At 37.1% G+C, this 22,238-nt stretch overlaps 14 non-coding genes across 14 annotated transcripts; 7 read left to right on the top strand and 7 right to left on the bottom strand.

Annotated features, from left to right (window-relative positions):
* The first annotated feature begins 684 nt into the window (after window positions 1–684).
* Window positions 685–758, top strand: TRNAT-UGU (transfer RNA threonine (anticodon UGU)). Its single transcript has one exon. It is a non-coding gene; the product is annotated as a tRNA-Thr (tRNA).
* Window positions 759–2,346: 1,588 nt separating this feature from the next.
* Window positions 2,347–2,420, top strand: TRNAT-UGU (transfer RNA threonine (anticodon UGU)). The gene has a single exon. It is a non-coding gene; the product is annotated as a tRNA-Thr (tRNA).
* A 2,209-nt stretch (window positions 2,421–4,629) lies between these two features.
* TRNAQ-UUG (transfer RNA glutamine (anticodon UUG)) lies at window positions 4,630–4,701 on the bottom strand. The gene has a single exon. It is a non-coding gene; the product is annotated as a tRNA-Gln (tRNA).
* A 955-nt stretch (window positions 4,702–5,656) lies between these two features.
* TRNAT-CGU (transfer RNA threonine (anticodon CGU)) lies at window positions 5,657–5,730 on the top strand. The gene has a single exon. It is a non-coding gene; the product is annotated as a tRNA-Thr (tRNA).
* Window positions 5,731–6,289: 559 nt separating this feature from the next.
* Window positions 6,290–6,361, bottom strand: TRNAQ-UUG (transfer RNA glutamine (anticodon UUG)). The gene has a single exon. It is a non-coding gene; the product is annotated as a tRNA-Gln (tRNA).
* Window positions 6,362–7,316: 955 nt separating this feature from the next.
* Window positions 7,317–7,390, top strand: TRNAT-CGU (transfer RNA threonine (anticodon CGU)). The gene has a single exon. It is a non-coding gene; the product is annotated as a tRNA-Thr (tRNA).
* Window positions 7,391–7,949: 559 nt separating this feature from the next.
* On the bottom strand, window positions 7,950–8,021 carry TRNAQ-UUG (transfer RNA glutamine (anticodon UUG)). The gene has a single exon. It is a non-coding gene; the product is annotated as a tRNA-Gln (tRNA).
* Window positions 8,022–8,977: 956 nt separating this feature from the next.
* Window positions 8,978–9,051, top strand: TRNAT-CGU (transfer RNA threonine (anticodon CGU)). The gene has a single exon. It is a non-coding gene; the product is annotated as a tRNA-Thr (tRNA).
* Window positions 9,052–9,610: 559 nt separating this feature from the next.
* Window positions 9,611–9,682, bottom strand: TRNAQ-UUG (transfer RNA glutamine (anticodon UUG)). Its single transcript has one exon. It is a non-coding gene; the product is annotated as a tRNA-Gln (tRNA).
* Window positions 9,683–11,272: 1,590 nt separating this feature from the next.
* On the bottom strand, window positions 11,273–11,344 carry TRNAQ-UUG (transfer RNA glutamine (anticodon UUG)). Its single transcript has one exon. It is a non-coding gene; the product is annotated as a tRNA-Gln (tRNA).
* A 955-nt stretch (window positions 11,345–12,299) lies between these two features.
* TRNAT-CGU (transfer RNA threonine (anticodon CGU)) lies at window positions 12,300–12,373 on the top strand. The gene has a single exon. It is a non-coding gene; the product is annotated as a tRNA-Thr (tRNA).
* Window positions 12,374–12,932: 559 nt separating this feature from the next.
* TRNAQ-UUG (transfer RNA glutamine (anticodon UUG)) lies at window positions 12,933–13,004 on the bottom strand. Its single transcript has one exon. It is a non-coding gene; the product is annotated as a tRNA-Gln (tRNA).
* A 956-nt stretch (window positions 13,005–13,960) lies between these two features.
* Window positions 13,961–14,034, top strand: TRNAT-CGU (transfer RNA threonine (anticodon CGU)). Its single transcript has one exon. It is a non-coding gene; the product is annotated as a tRNA-Thr (tRNA).
* A 559-nt stretch (window positions 14,035–14,593) lies between these two features.
* TRNAQ-UUG (transfer RNA glutamine (anticodon UUG)) lies at window positions 14,594–14,665 on the bottom strand. Its single transcript has one exon. It is a non-coding gene; the product is annotated as a tRNA-Gln (tRNA).
* Window positions 14,666–22,238: the final 7,573 nt, after the last annotated feature.

Here is a 22,238-nt window from a genome sequence, read left to right as displayed (position 1 = left end):
GTATTGTCATATTTCATATCAGCCACTTACAATTGTTTCAAGCTTTATAACAGAGGACTGCCTTTTTTATAGACCAAGGATGAAAGTCTCTTGTGAGTTAAGTCTGATTATGACATCACAATTTGTAAATTAAGCTATAGTATGATTACAGAGTGTAGACTGAACAAAAAGTGCTTTCCTATGGATTGAAGTTTGTATTTTCTTAAGCTTTGCATTCCAAAATGTGTTAGTATTTTCTATTTCCAAAGGGCATGTTAAGCTAATTCCCCATTATATATTTTTTGTGTTAAAAGTTATTTATACACAACTTGGTAAAACATACTAAATTTAACACATAATGAATTACATCCTGGGATTATCTTTATCAACAATCTGTAAATGGATAAGAAAGATTGTGCATTAGATTTATCAGATTGATTTTGCTTAGAATTGCATTTACTCCTTGTCTAAATTGTCTATTTTTACACTATTATTAGATGCATTAATCTTTGTTGTTGTCCTATCTAATCATTTTTTTTTATTTTGCAATGTGGAAAGAAACTGGTGCATTTTTATGATACCCATGCTTCAAGTGACTCTATGGCTTAAGCTGTTCCTGGAAAAATTAAATGCTATGCAAACAAAATATGTTCTGTGCTTTGAGGTACATTTGCCAGTTTTGTGTTTGCTTCTAGTAACATCTGTGGCCAGTTAGCTCAGTTGGTTAGAGCGTGGCGCTTGTAATGCCAAGGTCATGGGTTCGATTCCTGTTTTGGCTACTTGCTTTTCTTGATATACAAGAATGAAATAAGCTCATCGGTGTAGCATGAATACTTGAAAATATAATAGACACATACATCACAAAATCTCTTCAAATCCATATCAGAAGCCAGCATGAGTGTCATCCTTTGGCTGATGAAGATTTTTCTCTACATGGCTCATTGACTTTTGTCTCAAATCGAGCAATATGGCATACCTAAGATTTGCAATGGCAAATTAATCAGTTATTATATTGCTGCTCAAACATAGAGGGCACTAGGTGTTACTAGAAGAAGAAGATACGTTCTCCCCACCCATTAGTGCACACTGAAGTAAAAAAAATTAAAATGGAGAATTTCGAAACACCAGAGCACAAGTAATGGATCTCTGCATTCTTATTGCATCTTTTCTTATTTCCAAATATTTGACATACTTCTGATTTGAAAAGTTTAAAAATGAGTTTAGACAAAGGACACCACTGAAAATGATGGAATTTATATGAATTGTAAATGAAGATTTGCAATACTCATACTTTGAATGAAAATGGAGCTTTAAACAAAAGGAGAAATAATCAACTTTAGGTCCCACCGAGATTTGAACTCGGATTACTGGATTTAAAGTCCAGAGTGCTAACCATTACACCATGGAACCCTCAACTGAGCAAAGACTTCTACTGACCTGAGCTCATCTTTTAAATGCAAAGAAAAGAAATTCAATACTTTATATATATGATTTCAAGTTTCTAATAAGCTCAGGGATGCAATAGGTGTTATGTAGAATATGTGTCTAAAACCAATGATAATATATAAAAAGTAACCTATTTTCAAGGAGAAGATAAATACTAGAAACCCAAATGCCTAGGACCAATTTCAGTTGGAGCATCACCCCTTATGTTATCCTAGCATTGAATTGACAGTTTTTCTGTATTGTCATATTTGCATATCAGCCACTTACAATTGTTTCAAGCTTTATAACAGAGGACTGCCTTTTCTATAGACCAAGGATGAAAGTCTCTTGTGAGTTAAGTCTGATTATGACATCACAATTTGTAAATTAAGCTATAGTATGATTACAGAGTGTAGACTGAACAAAAAGTGCTTTCCTATGGATTGAAGTTTGTATTTTCTTAAGCTTTGCATTCCAAAATGTGCTAGCATTCTCTATTTCCAAAGGGCATGTTAAGCTAATTCCCCATTATATATTTTTTGTGTTAAAAGTTATTTATACACAACTTGGTAAAACATACTAAATTTAACACATAATGAATTACATCCTGGGATTATCTTTATCAACAATCTGTAAATGGATAAGAAAGATTGTGCATTAGATTTATCAGATTGATTTTGCTTAGAATTGCATTTACTCCTTGTCTAAATTGTCTATTTTTATACTATTATTAGATGCATTAATCTTTGTTGTTGTCCTATCTAATCATTTTTTTTTATTTTGCAATGTGGAAAGAAACTGGTGCATTTTTATGATACCCATGCTTCAAGTGACTCTATGGCTTAAGCTGTTCCTGGAAAAATTAAATGCTATGCAAACAAAATATGTTCTGTGCTTTGAGGTACATTTGCCAGTTTTGTGTATGCTTCTAATAATATCTGTGGCCAGTTAGCTCAGTTGGTTAGAGTGTGGTGCTTGTAATGCCAAGGTCATGGGTTCGATCCCTGTATTGGCTACTTGCTTTTCTTGATGGACAAGAATGGAATAAGCTCATCGTTGTAGCATGAATTCTTGAAAACATAATAGACACATATCACAAAATCTCTTCAAATCCATATCAGAAGCCAGCATGAGTGTCATCCTTTGGCTGATGAAGATTTTTCTCTACATGGCTCATTGACTTTTGTCTCAAATCGAGCAATATGGCATACCTAAGATTTGCAAGGGCAAATTAATCAGTTGCTGCTCAAACATAGAGGGCACTAGGTGTTTCTAGAAGAAGAAGATACGTTCTCCCCTCCCATTAGTGCACACTGAAGTAAAAAAAAAAAATTGAGAATTTCTAAACACCAGAGCACAAGTAATGGATCTCAGCATTCTTATTGCATCTTTTCTTATTTCCAAATATTTGACATACTTCTGATTTGAAAAGTTTAAAAATGAGTTTAGACAAAGGACACCACTGAAAATGATGGAATTTATATGTTTTGTAAATAAAGATTTGCAATACTCATACTTTGAATGAAAATGGAGCTTTAAACAAAGGAAGAAATAATCAACATTAGGTCCCTCCAAGATTTGAACTCGGATTACTGGATTCAAAGTCCAGAGTGCTAACCATTACACCATGGAACCCTCAACTGAGCAAAGACTTCTACTGAACTGAGCTCATCTTTTAAATGCAAAGAAAATAAATTCAATACTTTATATATATGATTTCAAGTTTCTAATAAGCTCAGGGATGCAATAGGTGTTATGTAGAATATTTGTCTAAAACCAATGATAATATATAAAAAGTAACCTATTTTTAAGGAGAAGATAAACACTAGAAACCCAAATGCCTAGGACCAATTTCAGTTGGAGCATCACCCCTTATGTTATCCTAGCATTGAATTGACAGTTTTTCTGTATTGTCATATTTGCATATCAGCCGCTTACAATTGTTTTAAGCTTTATAACAGAGAACTGCCTTTTTTATAGACCAAGGATGAAAGTCTCTTGTGAGTTAAGTCTGATTATGACATCACAATTTGTAAATTAAGCTATAGTATGATTACAGAGTGTAGACTGAACAAAAAGTGCTTTCCTATGGATTGAAGTTTGTATTTTCTTAAGCTTTGCATTCCAAAATGTGTTAGTATTCTCTATTTCCAAAGGGCATGTTAAGCTAATTCCCCATTATATATTTTTTGTGTTAAAAGTTATTTATACACAACTTGGTAAAACATACTAAATTTAACACATAATGAATTACATCCTGGGATTATCTTTATCAACAATCTGTAAATGGATAAGAAAGATTGTGCATTAGATTTATCAGATTGATTTTGCTTAGAATTGCATTTACTCCTTGTCTAAATTGTCTATTTTTATACTATTATTAGATGCATTAATCTTTGTTGTTGTCCTATCTAATCATTTTTTTTTATTTTGCAGTGTGGAAAGAAACTGGTGCATTTTTATGATACCCATGCTTCAAGTGACTCTATAGCTTAAGCTGTTCCTGGAAAAATTAAATGCTATGCAAACAAAATATGTTCTGTGCTTTGAGGTACATTTGCCAGTTTTGTGTTTGCTTTTAGTAACATCTGTGGCCAGTTAGCTCAGTTGGTTAGAGCGTGGCGCTTGTAATCCCAAGGTCATGTGTTCGATCCCTGTGTTGGCTACTTGCTTTTCTTGATGGACAAGAATGGAATAAGCTCATCGGTGTAGCATGAATACTTGAAAATATAATAAACACATATATCACAAAATCTCTTCAAATCCATATCAGAAGCCAGCATGAGTGTCATCCTTTGGCTGATGAAGATTTTTCTCTACATGGCTCATTGACTTTTGTCTCAAATCGAGCAATATGGCATACCTAAGATTTGCAAGGGCAAATTAATCAGTTATTATATTGCTGCTCAAACATAGAGGGCACTAGGTGTTACTAGAAGAAGAAGATACATTCTCCCTTCTCATTAGTGCACACTGAAGTAAAAAAAATTAAAATGGAGAATTTCTAAACACCAGAGCACAAGTAATGGATCTCTGCATTCTTATTGCATCTTTTATTATTTCCAAATATTTGACATACTTCTGATTTGAAAAGTTTAAAAATGAGTTTAGACAAAGGACACCACTGAAAATGATGGAATTTATATGAATTGTAAATGAAGATTTGCAATACTCATACTTTGAATGAAAATGGAGCTTTAAACAAAAGGAGAAATAACCAACATTGGGTCCCACCGAGATTTAAACTCGGATTACTGGATTCAAAGTCCAGAGTGCTAACCATTACACCATGGAACCCTCAACTGAGCAAAGACTTCTACTGAACTGAGCTCATCTTTTAAATGCAAAGAAAAGAAATTCAATACTTTATATATATGATTTCAAGTTTCTAATAAGCTCAGGGATGCAATAGGTGTTATGTAGAATATTTGTCTAAAACCAATGATAATATATAAAAAGTAACCTATTTTCAAGGAGAAGATAAATACTAGAAACCCAAATGCCTAGGACCAATTTCAGTTGGAGCATCACCCCTTATGTTATCCTAGCATTGAATTGACAGTTTTTCTGTATTGTCATATTTGCATATCAGCCACTTACAATTGTTTCAAGCTTTATAACAGAGGACTGCCTTTTTTATAGACCAAGGATGAAAGTCTCTTGTGAGTTAAGTCTGATTATGACATCACAATTTGTAAATTAAGATATAGTATGATTACAGAGTGTAGACTGAACAAAAAGTGCTTTCCTATGGATTGAAGTTTGTATTTTCTTAAGCTTTGCATTCCAAAATGTGCTAGCATACTCTATTTCCAAGGGGCATATTAAGCTACTTCCCCATTATATATTTTTTGTGTTAAAAGTTATTTATACACAACTTGGTAAAACATACTAAATTTAACACATAATGAATTACATCCTGGGATTATCTTTATCAACAATCTGTAAATGGATAAGAAAGATTGTGCATTAGATTTATCAGATTGATTTTGCTTAGAATTGCATTTACTCATTGTCTAAATTGTCTATTTTTATACTATTATTAGATGCATTAATCTTTGTTGTTATCCTATCTAATCATTTTTTTATTTTGCAATGTGGAAAGAAACTATTGAATTTTTATGATACCCATGCTTCAAGTGACTCTATGGCTTAAGCTGTTCCTGGAAAAATTAAATGCTATGCAAACAAAATTTGTTCTGTGCTTTGAGGTACATTTGCCAGTTTTGTGTTTGCTTGTAGTAACATCTGTAGCCAGTTAGCTCAGTTGGTTAAAGCGTGGCGCTCGTAATGCCAAGGTCATGGGTTCGATCCCTGTTCTGGCTACCTGCTTTTCTTGATGGACAAGAATGGAATAAGCTCATCGGTGTAGCATGAATACTTGAAAACATAATAGACACATATATCACAAAATCACTTCAAATCCATATCAGAAGCCAGCATGAGTGTCATCCTTTGGCTGATGAAGATTTTTCTCTACATGGCTCATTGACTTTTGTCTCAAATCGAGCAATATGGCATACCTAAGATTTGCAAGGGCAAATTAATCAGTTATTATATTGCTGCTCATACATAGAGGGCACTAGGTGTTACTAGAAGAAGAAGATACGTTCTCCCCTCTCATTAGTGCACACTGAAGTAAAAAAAATTAAAATGGAGAATTTCTAAACACCAGAGCACAAGTAATGGATCTCTGCATTCTTATTGCATCTTTTCTTATTTCCAAATATTTGACATACTTCTGATTTGAAAAGTTTAAAAATGAGTTTAGACAAAGGACACCACTGAAAATGATGGAATTTATATGTATTGTAAATGAAGATTTGCAATACTCATACTTTGAATGAAAATGGAGCTTTAAACAAAAGGAGAAATAATCAACATTAGGTCCCACCGAGATTTGAACTCGGATTACTGGATTCAAAGTCCAGAGTGCTAACCATTACACAATGGAACCCTCAACTGAGCAAAGCCTTCTACTGAATTGAGCTCATCTTTTAAATGCAAAGAAAAGAAATTCAATACTTTATATATATGATTTCAAGTTTCTAATAAGCTCAGGGATGCAATAGGTGTTATGTAGAATATTTGTCTAAAACCAATGATAATATATAAAAAGTAACCTATTTTTAAGGAGAAGATAAATACTAGAAACCCAAATGCCTAGGACCAATTTCAGTTGGAGCATCACCCCTTATGTTATCCTAGCATTGAATTGACAGTTTTTCTGTATTGTCATAATTGCATATCAGCCACTTACAATTGTTTCAAGCTTTATAACAGAGGACTGCCTTTTTTATAGACCAACGATGAAAGTCTCTTGTGAGTTAAGTCTGATTATGACATCACAATTTGTAAATTAAGCTATAGTATGATTACAGAGTGTAGACTGAACAAAAAGTGCTTTCCTATGGATTGAAGTTTGTATTTTCTTAAGCTTTGCATTCCAAAATGTGCTAGCATTCTCTATTTCCAAAGGGCACATTAAGCTACTTCCCCATTATATATTTTTTGTGTTAAAAGTTATTTATACACAACTTGGTAAAACATACTAAATTTAACACATAATGAATTACATCCTGGGATTATCTTTATCAACAATCTGTAAATGGATAAGAAAGATTGTGCATTAGATTTATCAGATTGATTCTGCTTAGAATTGCATTTACTCCTTGTCTAAATTGTCTATTTTTATACTATTATTAGATGCATTAATCTTTGTTGTTGTCCTATCTAATCGTTTTTTTATTTTGCAATGTGGAAAGAAACTGGTGCATTTTTATGATACCCATGCTTCAAGTGACTCTATGGCTTAAGCTGTTCCTTGAAAAATTAAATGCTATGCAAACAAAATATGTTCTGTGCTTTGAGGTACATTTGCCAGTTTTGTGTTTGCTTCTTAAAACATCTGTGGACAGTTAGCTCAGTTGGTAAGAGTGTGGCACTCGTAATGCCAAGGTCATGGGTTCGATCCCTGTTTTGGCTACTTGCTTTTCTTGATGGACAAGAATGGAATAAGCTCATCGGTGTAGCATGAATACATGAAAACATAATAGACACATATATCACAAAATCTCTTCAAATCCATATCAGAAGCCAGCATGAGTGTCATCCTTTGGCTGATGAAGATTTTTCTCTACATGGCTCATTGACTTTTGTCTCAAATCGAGCAATATGGCATACCTAAGATTTGCAAGGGCAAATTAATCAGTTATTATATTGCTGCTCAAACATAGAGGGCACTAGGTGTTACTAGAAGAAGAAGATACGTTCTCCCCTCTCATTAGTGCACACTGAAGTAAAAAAAATTAAAATGGAGAATTTCTAAACACCAGAGCACAAGTAATGGATCTCTGCATTCTTATTGCATCTTTTCTTATTTCCAAATATTTGACATACTTCTGATTTGAAAAGTTTAAAAATGAGTTTAGACAAAGGACACCACTGAAAATGATGGAATTTATATGTATTGTAAATGAAGATTTGCAATACTCATACTTTGTATAAAAATGGAGCTTTAAACAAAAGGAGAAATAATCAACATTAGGTCCCACTGAGATTTGAACTCGGATTACTGGATTCAAAGTCCAGAGTGCTAACCATTACACCATGGAACCCTCAACTGAGCAAAGAATTCTACTGAACTGAGCTCATCTTTTAAATGCAAAGAAAAGAAATTCAATACTTTATATATATGATTTCAAGTTTCTAATAAGCTCAGGGATGCAATAGGTGTTATGTAGAATATTTGTCTAAAACCAATGATAATATATAAAAAGTAACCTATTTTTAAGGAGAAGATAAATACTAGAAACCCAAATGCCTAGGACCAATTTCAGTTGGAGCATCACCCCTTATGTTATCCTAGCATTGAATTGACAGTTTTTCTGTATTGTCATATTTGCATATCAGCCACTTACAATTGTTACAAGCTTTATAACAGAGGACTGCCTTTTTTATAGACCAACGATGAAAGTCTCTTGTGAGTTAAGTCTGATTATGACATCACAATTTGTAAATTAAGCTATAGTATGATTACAGAGTGTAGACTGAACAAAAAGTGCTTTCCTATGGATTGAAGTTTGTATTTTCTTAAGCTTTGCATCCCAAAATGTGCTAGCATTCTCTATTTCCAAAGGGCACATTAAGCTACTTCCCCATTATATATTTTTTGTGTTAAAAGTTATTTATACACAACTTGGTAAAACATACTAAATTTAACACATAATGAATTACATCCTGGGATTATCTTTATCTACAATCTGTAAATGGATAAGAAAGATTGTGCATTAGATTTATCAGATTGATTTTGCTTAGAATTGCATTTACTCCTTGTCTAAATTGTCTATTTTTATACTATTATTAGATGCATTAATCTTTGTTGTTGTCCTATCTAATCATTTTTTTTATCTTGCAATGTGGAAAGAAACTGGTGCATTTTTATGATACCCATGCTTCAAGTGACTCTATGGCTTAAGCTGTTCCTTGAAAAATTAAATGCTATGCAAACAAAATATGTTCTGTGCTTTGAGGTACATTTGCCAGTTTTGTGTTTGCTTCTAGTAACATCTGTAGCCAGTTAGCTCAGTTGGTTAAAGCGTGGCGCTCGTAATGCCAAGGTCATGGGTTCGATCCCTGTTCTGGCTACCTGCTTTACTTGATGGACAAGAATAGAATAAGCTCATCGGTGTAGCATGAATACTTGAAAACATAATAGACACATATATCACAAAATCACTTCAAATCCATATCAGAAGCCAGCATGAGTGTCATCCTTTGGCTGATGAAGATTTTTCTCTACATGGCTCATTGACTTTTGTCTCAAATCGAGCAATATGGCATACCTAAGATTTGCAAGGGCAAATTAATCAGTTATTATATTGCTGCTCATACATAGAGGGCACTAGGTGTTACTAGAAGAAGAAGATACGTTCTCCCCTCTCATTAGTGCACACTGAAGTAAAAAAAATTAAAATGGAGAATTTCTAAACACCAGAGCACAAGTAATGGATCTCTGCATTCTTATTGCATCTTTTCTTATTTCCAAATATTTGACATACTTCTGATTTGAAAAGTTTAAAAATGAGTTTAGACAAAGGACACCACTGAAAATGATGGAATTTATATGTATTGTAAATGAAGATTTGCTATACTCATACTTTGAATAAAAATGGAGCTTTAAACAAAAGGAGAAATAATCAACATTAGGTCCCACCGAGATTCGAACTCGGATTACTGGATTCAAAGTCCAGAGTGCTAACCATTACACAATGGAACCCTCAACTGAGCAAAGACTTCTACTGAACTGAGCTCATCTTTTAAATGCAAAGAAAATAAATTCAATACTTTATATATATGATTTCAAGTTTCTAATAAGCTCAGGGATGCAATAGGTGTTATGTAGAATATTTGTCTAAAACCAATGATAATATATAAAAAGTAACCTATTTTTAAGGAGAAGATAAATACTAGAAACCCAAATGCCTAGGACCAATTTCAATTGGAGCATCACCCCTTATGTTATCCTAGCATTGAATTGACAGTTTTTCTGTATTGTCATATTTGCATATCAGCCGCTTACAATTGTTTTAAGCTTTATAACAGAGAACTGCCTTTTTTATAGATCAAGGATGAAAGTCTCTTGTGAGTTAAGTCTGATTATGACATCACAATTTGTAAATTAAGCTATAGTATGATTACAGAGTGTAGACTGAACAAAAAGTGCTTTCCTATGGATTGAAGTTTGTATTTTCTTAAGCTTTGCATTCCAAAATGTGTTAGTATTCTCTATTTCCAAAGGGCATGTTAAGCTAATTCCCCATTATATATTTTTTGTGTTAAAAGTTATTTATACACAACTTGGTAAAACATACTAAATTTAACACATAATGAATTACATCCTGGGATTATCTTTATCAACAATCTGTAAATGGATAAGAAAGATTGTGCATTAGATTTATCAGATTGATTTTGCTTAGAATTGCATTTACTCCTTGTCTAAATTGTCTATTTTTATACTATTATTAGATGCATTAATCTTTGTTGTTGTCCTATCTAATCATTTTTTTTTATTTTGCAGTGTGGAAAGAAACTGGTGCATTTTTATGATACCCATGCTTCAAGTGACTCTATGGCTTAAGCTGTTCCTGGAAAAATTAAATGCTATGCAAACAAAATATGTTCTGTGCTTTGAGGTACATTTGCCAGTTTTGTGTTTGCTTTTAGTAACATCTGTGGCCAGTTAGCTCAGTTGGTTAGAGCGTGGCGCTTGTAATCCCAAGGTCATGTGTTCGATCCCTGTGTTGGCTACTTGCTTTTCTTGATGGACAAGAATGGAATAAGCTCATCGGTGTAGCATGAATACTTGAAAATATAATAAACACATATATCACAAAATCTCTTCAAATCCATATCAGAAGCCAGCATGAGTGTCATCCTTTGGCTGATGAAGATTTTTCTCTACATGGCTCATTGACTTTTGTCTCAAATCGAGCAATATGGCATACCTAAGATTTGCAAGGGCAAATTAATCAGTTATTATATTGCTGCTCAAACATAGAGGGCACTAGGTGTTACTAGAAGAAGAAGATACATTCTCCCTTCTCATTAGTGCACACTGAAGTAAAAAAAATTAAAATGGAGAATTTCTAAACACCAGAGCACAAGTAATGGATCTCTGCATTCTTATTGCATCTTTTATTATTTCCAAATATTTGACATACTTCTGATTTGAAAAGTTTAAAAATGAGTTTAGACAAAGGACACCACTGAAAATGATGGAATTTATATGAATTGTAAATGAAGATTTGCAATACTCATACTTTGAATGAAAATGGAGCTTTAAACAAAAGGAGAAATAACCAACATTGGGTCCCACCGAGATTTAAACTCGGATTACTGGATTCAAAGTCCAGAGTGCTAACCATTACACCATGGAACCCTCAACTGAGCAAAGACTTCTACTGAACTGAGCTCATCTTTTAAATGCAAAGAAAAGAAATTCAATACTTTATATATATGATTTCAAGTTTCTAATAAGCTCAGGGATGCAATAGGTGTTATGTAGAATATTTGTCTAAAACCAATGATAATATATAAAAAGTAACCTATTTTCAAGGAGAAGATAAATACTAGAAACCCAAATGCCTAGGACCAATTTCAGTTGGAGCATCACCCCTTATGTTATCCTAGCATTGAATTGACAGTTTTTCTGTATTGTCATATTTGCATATCAGCCACTTACAATTGTTTCAAGCTTTATAACAGAGGACTGCCTTTTTTATAGACCAAGGATGAAAGTCTCTTGTGAGTTAAGTCTGATTATGACATCACAATTTGTAAATTAAGATATAGTATGATTACAGAGTGTAGACTGAACAAAAAGTGCTTTCCTATGGATTGAAGTTTGTATTTTCTTAAGCTTTGCATTCCAAAATGTGCTAGCATACTCTATTTCCAAGGGGCATATTAAGCTACTTCCCCATTATATATTTTTTGTGTTAAAAGTTATTTATACACAACTTGGTAAAACATACTAAATTTAACACATAATGAATTACATCCTGGGATTATCTTTATCAACAATCTGTAAATGGATAAGAAAGATTGTGCATTAGATTTATCAGATTGATTTTGCTTAGAATTGCATTTACTCATTGTCTAAATTGTCTATTTTTATACTATTATTAGATGCATTAATCTTTGTTGTTATCCTATCTAATAATTTTTTTATTTTGCAATGTGGAAAGAAACTATTGAATTTTTATGATACCCATGCTTCAAGTGACTCTATGGCTTAAGCTGTTCCTGGAAAAATTAAATGCTATGCAAACAAAATTTGTTCTGTGCTTTGAGGTACATTTGCCAGTTTTGTGTTTGCTTGTAGTAACATCTGTAGCCAGTTAGCTCAGTTGGTTAAAGCGTGGCGCTCGTAATGCCAAGGTCATGGGTTCGATCCCTGTTCTGGCTACCTGCTTTTCTTGATGGACAAGAATGGAATAAGCTCATCGGTGTAGCATGAATACTTGAAAACATAATAGACACATATATCACAAAATCACTTCAAATCCATATCAGAAGCCAGCATGAGTGTCATCCTTTGGCTGATGAAGATTTTTCTCTACATGGCTCATTGACTTTTGTCTCAAATCGAGCAATATGGCATACCTAAGATTTGCAAGGGCAAATTAATCAGTTATTATATTGCTGCTCATACATAGAGGGCACTAGGTGTTACTAGAAGAAGAAGATACGTTCTCCCCTCTCATTAGTGCACACTGAAGTAAAAAAAATTAAAATGGAGAATTTCTAAACACCAGAGCACAAGTAATGGATCTCTGCATTCTTATTGCATCTTTTCTTATTTCCAAATATTTGACATACTTCTGATTTGAAAAGTTTAAAAATGAGTTTAGACAAAGGACACCACTGAAAATGATGGAATTTATATGTATTGTAAATGAAGATTTGCAATACTCATACTTTGAATGAAAATGGAGCTTTAAACAAAAGGAGAAATAATCAACATTAGGTCCCACCGAGATTTGAACTCGGATTACTGGATTCAAAGTCCAGAGTGCTAACCATTACACAATGGAACCCTCAACTGAGCAAAGACTTCTACTGAATTGAGCTCATCTTTTAAATGCAAAGAAAAGAAATTCAATACTTTATATATATGATTTCAAGTTTCTAATAAGCTCAGGGATGCAATAGGTGTTATGTAGAATATTTGTCTAAAACCAATGATAATATATAAAAAGTAACCTATTTTTAAGGAGAAGATAAATACTAGAAACCCAAATGCCTAGGACCAATTTCAGTTGGAGCATCACCCCTTTATGTTATCCTAGCATTGAATTGACAGTTTTTCTGTATTGTCATAATTGCATATCAGCCACTTACAATTGTTTCAAGCTTTATAACAGAGGACTGCCTTTTTTATAGACCAACGATGAAAGTCTCTTGTGAGTTAAGTCTGATTATGACATCACAATTTGTAAATTAAGCTATAGTATGATTACAGAGTGTAGACTGAACAAAAAGTGCTTTCCTATGGATTGAAGTTTGTATTTTCTTAAGCTTTGCATTCCAAAATGTGCTAGCATTCTCTATTTCCAAAGGGCACATTAAGCTACTTCCCCATTATATATTTTTTGTGTTAAAAGTTATTTATACACAACTTGGTAAAACATACTAAATTTAACACATAATGAATTACATCCTGGGATTATCTTTATCAACAATCTGTAAATGGATAAGAAAGATTGTGCATTAGATTTATCAGATTGATTCTGCTTAGAATTGCATTTACTCCTTGTCTAAATTGTCTATTTTTATACTATTATTAGATGCATTAATTTTTGTTGTTGTCCTATCTAATCGTTTTTTTATTTTGCAATGTGGAAAGAAACTGGTGCATTTTTATGATACCCATGCTTCAAGTGACTCTATGGCTTAAGCTGTTCCTTGAAAAATTAAATGCTATGCAAACAAAATATGTTCTGTGCTTTGAGGTACATTTGCCAGTTTTGTGTTTGTTTCTTAAAACATCTGTGGACAGTTAGCTCAGTTGGTAAGAGTGTGGCACTCGTAATGCCAAGGTCATGGGTTCGATCCCTGTTTTGGCTACTTGCTTTTCTTGATGGACAAGAATGGAATAAGCTCATCGGTGTAGCATGAATACATGAAAACATAATAGACACATATATCACAAAATCTCTTCAAATCCATATCAGAAGCCAGCATGAGTGTCATCCTTTGGCTGATGAAGATTTTTCTCTACATGGCTCATTGACTTTTGTCTCAAATCGAGCAATATGGCATACCTAAGATTTGCAAGGGCAAATTAATCAGTTATTATATTGCTGCTCAAACATAGAGGGCACTAGGTGTTACTAGAAGAAGAAGATACGTTCTCCCCTCTCATTAGTGCACACTGAAGTAAAAAAAATTAAAATGGAGAATTTCTAAACACCAGAGCACAAGTAATGGATCTCTGCATTCTTATTGCATCTTTTCTTATTTCCAAATATTTGACATACTTCTGATTTGAAAAGTTTAAAAATGAGTTTAGACAAAGGACACCACTGAAAATGATGGAATTTATATGTATTGTAAATGAAGATTTGCAATACTCATACTTTGAATAAAAATGGAGCTTTAAACAAAAGGAGAAATAATCAACATTAGGTCCCACCGAGATTTGAACTCGGATTACTGGATTCAAAGTCCAGAGTGCTAACCATTACACCATGGAACCCTCAACTGAGCAAAGAATTCTACTGAACTGAGCTCATCTTTTAAATGCAAAGAAAAGAAATTCAATACTTTATATATATGATTTCAAGTTTCTAATAAGCTCAGGGATGCAATAGGTGTTATGTAGAATATTTGTCTAAAACCAATGATAATATATAAAAAGTAACCTATTTTTAAGGAGAAGATAAATACTAGAAACCCAAATGCCTAGGACCAATTTCAGTTGGAGCATCACCCCTTATGTTATCCTAGCATTGAATTGACAGTTTTTCTGTATTGTCATATTTGCCTATCATCCACTTACAATTGTTTCAAGCTTTATAACAGAGGACTGCCTTTTTTTTTTTTTAAGTTAGAATTTTTATTGAGGTTGGTCAGTAATCAAAACAGTAACAAGAACAAACTTGTGCAGGGTAATGATATTGAACATGAAAACAAACATTTTACATACCAAATCAAAACAATAGAGACATTTTCATGGAATTATAGGCCAGTAGGTATTAGTAATTTGTGCCCTGCATAACTCTACATGTGTATCTGACTTTTCTCATTTTATTTTACCGATATAGTATAAAATTTATACCAAAACAGAGTGTAGTCTTGTGAAGAGTAAGAGTAGGAAAGCAAAAGGAAAGGGAGGGAGAGAAGAGGCTAGAGAGTATATCTTAATAAAGGGGAAACAATGGGAAAATTGCATATCGGGAGGCAAGAGGATGGGAACAGTCCACTGTATTTATAACAGAGGGGGGGACAACAGAAGTGATATAGGTATTAGCATAATTAGCAATATCAACAGAGTCCGGGCATCAATAAAGACCGAGCGAGGTACCAAGGAGACTAGATGTTGTGGAACTAGGCCACTGTGTTGTTCCTCAGGCTTGTAATATATTCCATACTGGCTATATAATTAATCTTGGTCATCAGTAATGCCTTGGAGGGAGGTTTATGGTCTTTCCAGCATTTAGCGATCAGAGATTTAGCCGCCATGCAAAGTAACATGGTAAGCTTGTCTTGGGGTTTGGGTAGCAATGGTATGGGAGCATGCAGAAGAGCAGTTTCAGGGGAGAGGTCTAGATTATGTCCGCATGTTTGAGCAATAAGTGCTCCTACCATTTTCCAAAAGGGGCAAATAGAGGGGCACGTCCACCATATGTGGAAAAAGGTGCCCTCCTCTCCACAGAGTCTCCAACACAGATTTGATGTCGTGGGGTAAATGGAATGAAGTCTGGAAGGAACTAAGTACCACCTGGTGTAGACCTTATAGCATGTTTCTCTGAGTGCCACATTAATGGAGGCTTTAGCAATGCGCATTCTGATTTCTTCCCATTGATCATCTTCCAACGGATGGGAGAGATCTGATTCCCAGGCTAATTCATGGGATTCACGGTCAGGGGGGTCTGGGGTCAGAATAGAGTTGTATATCGTTGAGATATTCCCTTTTTTGCCAATTGAAAGTAAACACATATGTTCAAAGGAGGTGGGTGGTTTCAAAGATGTAGTTTTAAGCTGAGATTTGAGAAAGCTAAGAATTTGGATGTAATGGTAATGGCACGAGGGTGGCAAACCAAGGCGTTCCTGAAATTCTCCAAAAGAGGTCAGTGCTGAATGGCCTTTAACATGGATAAATCTTGTGACACCCTGTGATTGCCATGGAGCCGCCATTTTTCGTTCGCAGCCTGGGGGAAAGGGAGGATGTCCCGAGATAGGTGTTAAAGGCGAGGGGTGTGAGGTTAGATTGTAGGTGCTGCGGAGTTTGTCCCATAATCCAAGGGTGAAATTAATCGTGGGGATTGAGTAGGCCGAGGCTGGTCTGCAGGACCTGGGGAGCCATAGAAGAGAGTCGAGGGGGACGCCCTGGTACATTGAGTTCTCAATATCGACCCATTTTCTGTTCCCTTGGAGGGAATGCCAGGACACCATATGATTAAGGTGACAGGCATTAAAATAGGCCTGGAGGTTAGGATATCCCAATCCGCCTGAGGTAGCACTTTTGGCCAGCAGTGTTCGTCTTAATCGGGATTTACGGTGTGCCCAAATAAATTTGTTGCACAATGATTGCAATGAGGTCAAAGTCACACGGGGCACCGTTATCGGAATGGTCTGAAATAGGTAAAGAATATGGGGAAGGAGATTCATTTTCAGGGCGTTAATCCGTCCAATCCATGAAATAAATAATCTGTCCCATTTATCCAGGTCTTGGGTGAGAGTTTTAATCATAGGAACATAGTTAGTCTGGTAAAGGCTGGTGTAGGATTTAGTAATAAATATGCCGAGATATTTGATAGCAGAGGGTCTCCAGATAAAAGGGAAAGAGGAGGTTAGAATCAAGTGGGTCTGGGGTGGGATATTAAATGCAAGGGCTTCAAATTTGGTGTGGTTTATTTTGTAACCAGAGAGGGAACCATATAGGAGTAGTTCTTTTTGTAGATTAGGCAGAGAAATCAAAGGGTTAGATAAAGTCAAGAGCACGTCATCCGCAAATAAAGATATTTTGTATGAGTTCTGCCCCACTGTAATCCCCCCAATGTCCGTATTAAGTCTAATACGGGCCGCAAGAGGTTCGATGCATAGAGCAAAAAGTAGGGGTGAAAGAGGGCAACCCTGACGCGTACCATTCTTCAAATTAAATCGAGGTGAGCTTAATCCATTGGTCAGGACCATAGATGAGGGGTTGGAATAGAGGGCCGCTATTGCAGTGATGAAATGACCGTGGAGGCCGAACGTAGATAAAGTAGAAAACAAAAAGGACCAGGAAATGCGATCAAATGCCTTTTCGGCGTCTAGCGCCAAGTCAATCGCTGGTGTTTTCGTCGAGTTTATTTGGTGAATCAAATTAATAGTGCGTCTGGTGTTGTCCGAGGCCTGACGGCCAGGGATAAATCCCACTTGGTCAGGATCTATTAATGATGGCAACACAGCGTTCAGGCGAGTTGCTAGTATTTTGGCAAAGAGTTTGAGATCGGTGTTTATCAAAGATATGGGTCTGTAATTTGTGCAATGCGAAGGATCTTTTCCGGGTTTCGGGATTACAATAATGCGGGACGTCGTGGAGTCAGTGTGGAAGGGCATACCCCGTAATATTTTATTAAACAGGGAGGCCATATGAGGGATGAGTTGCGGGGCAAAGGTTTTGTAATACACCATCGGATAGCCATCCGGACCGGGTGCTTTCGAAGGTTTCTGGGTTTTCAGAGCCGCTTCAATTTCCTCAGCAGAAATATCAGCATTGAGAGCAGAATTAGTTTCCTCGTCTATACGAGGGAGAGCGCATGAATCTAAATATTGTTGTGCCTGATCGGCTTGTGCTAAGGGGTCGGACGGAGGATCAAGGTTATAGAGTGTCCTATAATAGTCATAAAAGATACCATTAATTGTTTTGGGGTCATAGGTAATGTTACCTGAAGGTTGTCTAATAGTATGGATGCATTGATTAGCTTTTTTGGCACGTAATTGGTTAGCTAATAAAGTATGTGCCTTGTTACTTTTATCGTAAAATGATTGATTGGCCCATCGAAGCGAGTGCTCAATATTCTCCGCCAAGAGAGATTGTAGGTCATCACGTGCTTTTGAAAGTTCGGCTAGAGTTTTTTTAGAGCGTGTGCGTTTATGTTCTTGATCCAGTGTTGCAATATTATCCGTTAACAGGGCAATTTGGCTTTCTCGGTCTCTCTTACAGCGGGATGCAAATTGGATAATGGATCCCCTGATAACCGCCTTATGGGCTTCCCATATAGTGGCTATATTACAGACACCTTCTACAGTAACCGCGAAATAATCCCGAAGTTCTGTCTTAATTAAGTCCTGAAACTTAGGGATCTTCAATAGTGTCTCGTTTAGTCTCCATGTCGGTCTACCGTCAGGGATATCAAAAATGTCAAAAGTCGCAGTTAAAGCTGCGTGATCTGTCCAGGTAAGTGGGACTATCGAGGAAAAGCGAGCGGTGCGGGAGAGAGGTGCACAACTCAAGAACATATCAATACGAGAGTACACATCGTGCGGATTAGAGTAGAAGGTATAGTCCCTGGTGGTCGGGTTAAGGAATCGCCAGACATCGAACAAACCAGCCTCGGCCATGCCCCTGTGTAATACGGAGGAATTTGGGGTTTGACTACTACGCAAAGGGCCGGACCTGTCCATGCCCGTGAGAGTCATGTTGAAATCGCCACCAACAAGTATTTTACCTCGTCTATATGAGTAAAGTTCGTGAAAAAACTTACGAAAGAATTTGGATTGGGCAGTGTTTGGAGAGTACAGGTTAGCCAAGGTAACCTCCTCGTGTCCAATTTTACCTCTCACCATTACGTATCGGCCTTCATTGTCGTGCTTACAGTCTAGGAATTGGAAAGGGACGGACCCCCTTATTAAGATAGCCACCCCATGTTTTTTTGCTGTATGATTGGAGTACCAGACCATAGGAAATTGTTTAGATGTCAGGGAGGGATGGGAATCTGATTTTAAGTGTGTCTCCTGTAAGAAAATCACGTCACCTTTTAATGTCTTGAGAGATCTGTGGAGATGAGAGCGTTTCTGGGGAGTGTTCAGCCCTTTGACATTAATGGACAGGCATTTTAGCGGCATGTTTGAAGCTGAAGAGGGGGTAATTCGCTGGAGATCTCTAGGGTCCCGGACTCTGCTAATATGGATGAAAGAGACAACAACAACAAAAAAAGAGCAAAATAGGAGTATATAATTCTGTGTACGAACAATGTTAGTTAAGTTAAACAAACTTTCTGTGGTTACAGGGGTGTCAATATACAGGTGGACTGTAATCGGGGTCTATAAGAGGAGGGGAACAGAAGAAAGAAGAACAAAAAAGAATAAAGCAGACGTAGTATCCAGTAGGCAGGATACTCGGCTGCCAAGGTTGAGCTCTCAAAGAAGAGAAAAATGAGAGAGCTCGCTGGCGGGACACAAATACAATATAACAGACGAGGGTATTGCCCCTCTATGCATGATAATAACTTTAATCCCTAAGATTCGGGGGAGAAGGTATCAAGATAGGACACTGACGCCCCTCACCCGAAACTACTAATAAACGGGTCGGGCGGACCGCTGTGTAGCAACCTAAGATCTACTTCAGGGGCGCGATATTCCGAACTATAGAACCCGATAGTATGAGTGATCATATAACAAATAGTAACAATTTAGTGTTAACAATAAAACCAATGGTAAGATCGCTGGGCAGGTCGGCCGCCAGAGACAGCCCTCACGGCTTCGGAAAAGGATACAATCCATTAATCTATGTATACGGCAATGGCTCCCATCTGCCGACCAACCCAGCGAGACGACAACATAGTACTACGTGAGGCATAAAGGTCTGTCAGCAAGAACCCTTCTGAGAAGAGAAGTTATGCACAATTGTGTATGGATCGGAACCTAAAACAGGGCTTACATAACAGTTGAGCAAGATTGCGAACAAAATCGAGTAGATTAAACGTTATAAAAACATTAAAATTAAACGGCAGGAGCTTCTCGTCTATGAGGTAGCAGCTGGGGTCAGCTGCAACTTTCGAAGCAATTTGTCCCCATCATCAGGAGAGCGAATGGTGTAAATTTTGCCATCAATCTCCACAATGAGGCGAAAAGGGAATCCCCAGCGATATTTATAACCATTGTCACGCAGTGTGGAGGTAACAGAGCGTAAATCACGTCGCTTGGCAATGGTCACTGGTGACAGATCTTGATAAATCTGAAGCCGGGAGTCTTCAAATAAAATCGAGGTTGAATTTCTGCACGCCAGAGTGATGCTATTTTTAATCTTGAAGGACAGAAATCGGAGAATAACATCGCGGGGAGGCTCCGAGTCCTTTGGTTTAGGTCTCAAGGCGCGGTGAGCTCTCTCTATCGAGATGGTAGAATTTGAAAGTGACGGAACCAGGTGTAGAAACAAGCGTTGGAGGTATGGTTCCAATTCAGAGGCTGTGATAGATTCCGGAACATTGCGGATGCGTAAGTTGTTCCGTCTTTCGCGATTTTCGCTGTCCTCAACCTTATCCTTAAGGATTTCCAGTTCGCTGGATAGGTAGCTCATGTCCTCCCCCACTTGTTTGTGGAGATTTTGTTGGTGGTCCACCCGTGATTCTAACGCGGTTGTGCGGGAGTCCAGAGCCGCCACGTCAGATTTTAATTCCCCGATCGCTGTCTGGAGAGCTGTCGTAAATGAACTCTTAAGGTCTAGTATCATGTTCTGGAGGGACTGGATGTCCGCCTTAGTTGAGGGTGCATCCGTCTGATCCATGATGGGGGTGGGCATCGGTGAGGATGGAGATGAAGCTTCTGACGGTTTTTCCCGGCGTGAGAAGTGTTGTGAGATATCTTGAGAAGCACCTGTTTTTTTTGCTCTGGTGTTCGCTCTGCTCATAATATCTGGTGAAAGTAAAACGTCCGTTTAAGGAGTGGTAACAAGAACGGTCCACTTGGATGTTACGTGTTCAACAGTTGGTCCGGGTGAGGGGGAAGTCAGGCATCCGTGAAATCACATCATTTATAGGTCTTTGGTCCTATTAACCGCTGAAGACAGTGAGAGGGGTCCACGGGAGAGCGTCCCGATTTACAACACACTTTTCCGTGGTTGTATAAGATGTGATGTAAGAGATGTGATGTAAGAGATAAGAAATAGCAGCTGCTGGGTTGAGATTTTGCTTTGATTTCTTGTGATAATAGGGAGATTGTGTTTTCACAGCTCCAGCAGGGACAGCAGAGTGCAGGTGATATAGGATGTGCCTGGTCTGCCACAACCAAGATGGCCGCCGTCATTAATATATGGTGTAGCTTCTTATGGGCATTTATAGCGGTGCACCCAGGGGTTTATTGCGCTGTTAAATGCTCCCAGGCCCCTCAGCGGCCTCCGCCCGTCCCCCCGTCAATTACAGCGGCCAGCAGGCTTTTTGGAGCGGTGTAGCGTCTGCGTCTCGTCAGACGCCACACCCAATATGGCCGCCGCCACCGGAGCTCCGCGATTCAGTTCGGCTCCGGCCCTGCACTATCAGGAGCACACGTTACTCCTTCGTCCTCCCTGTCAGGCCTCCCCAGGCAAGGGGTAGGTGGTGTGATGATAAGGGTAAGTCTGGGGGCAGCGTTTCAGCGGCCGGGCGGTGGGCGATCCTGGGCGGGGGTATGAATAAATTTAGGCCCCGGCTTCGTCTCTCAGGGAAGGCCGCAACCCGCAAGCACAGGGCAAGCCCGTGCTCCGGCTCTGCAGCTCACTCCCTTAGTACCCTAATTAGCAGGGGCAACTGTGGGGTGGTATAGGGGAGAGACAGGTGGGGTAAAAGCCTATTTGAGGGGTTATAGGGGTTTGGATCTGCAGGAGCTCTCTCGGGACACTTCCTCTCAGTTAGGCCTCAAGCAACGCCCCCGGACTGCCTTTTTTTATAGACCAAGGATGAAAGTCTCTTGTGAGTTAAGTCTGATTATGACATCACAATTTGTAAATTAAGCTATAGTATGATTACAGAGTGTAGACTGAACAAAAAGTGCTTTCCTATGGATTGAAGTTTGTATTTTCTTAAGCTTTGCATTACAAAATGTGCTAGCATTCTCTATTTCCAAAGGGCACATTAAGCTACTTCCCC

Source organism: Pseudophryne corroboree, chromosome 11 (assembly GCF_028390025.1).
Source record: "Pseudophryne corroboree isolate aPseCor3 chromosome 11, aPseCor3.hap2, whole genome shotgun sequence".
Lineage (NCBI taxonomy): Eukaryota > Metazoa > Chordata > Amphibia > Anura > Myobatrachidae > Pseudophryne > Pseudophryne corroboree.
This window is presented reverse-complemented; position numbering and strand designations above follow the sequence as displayed.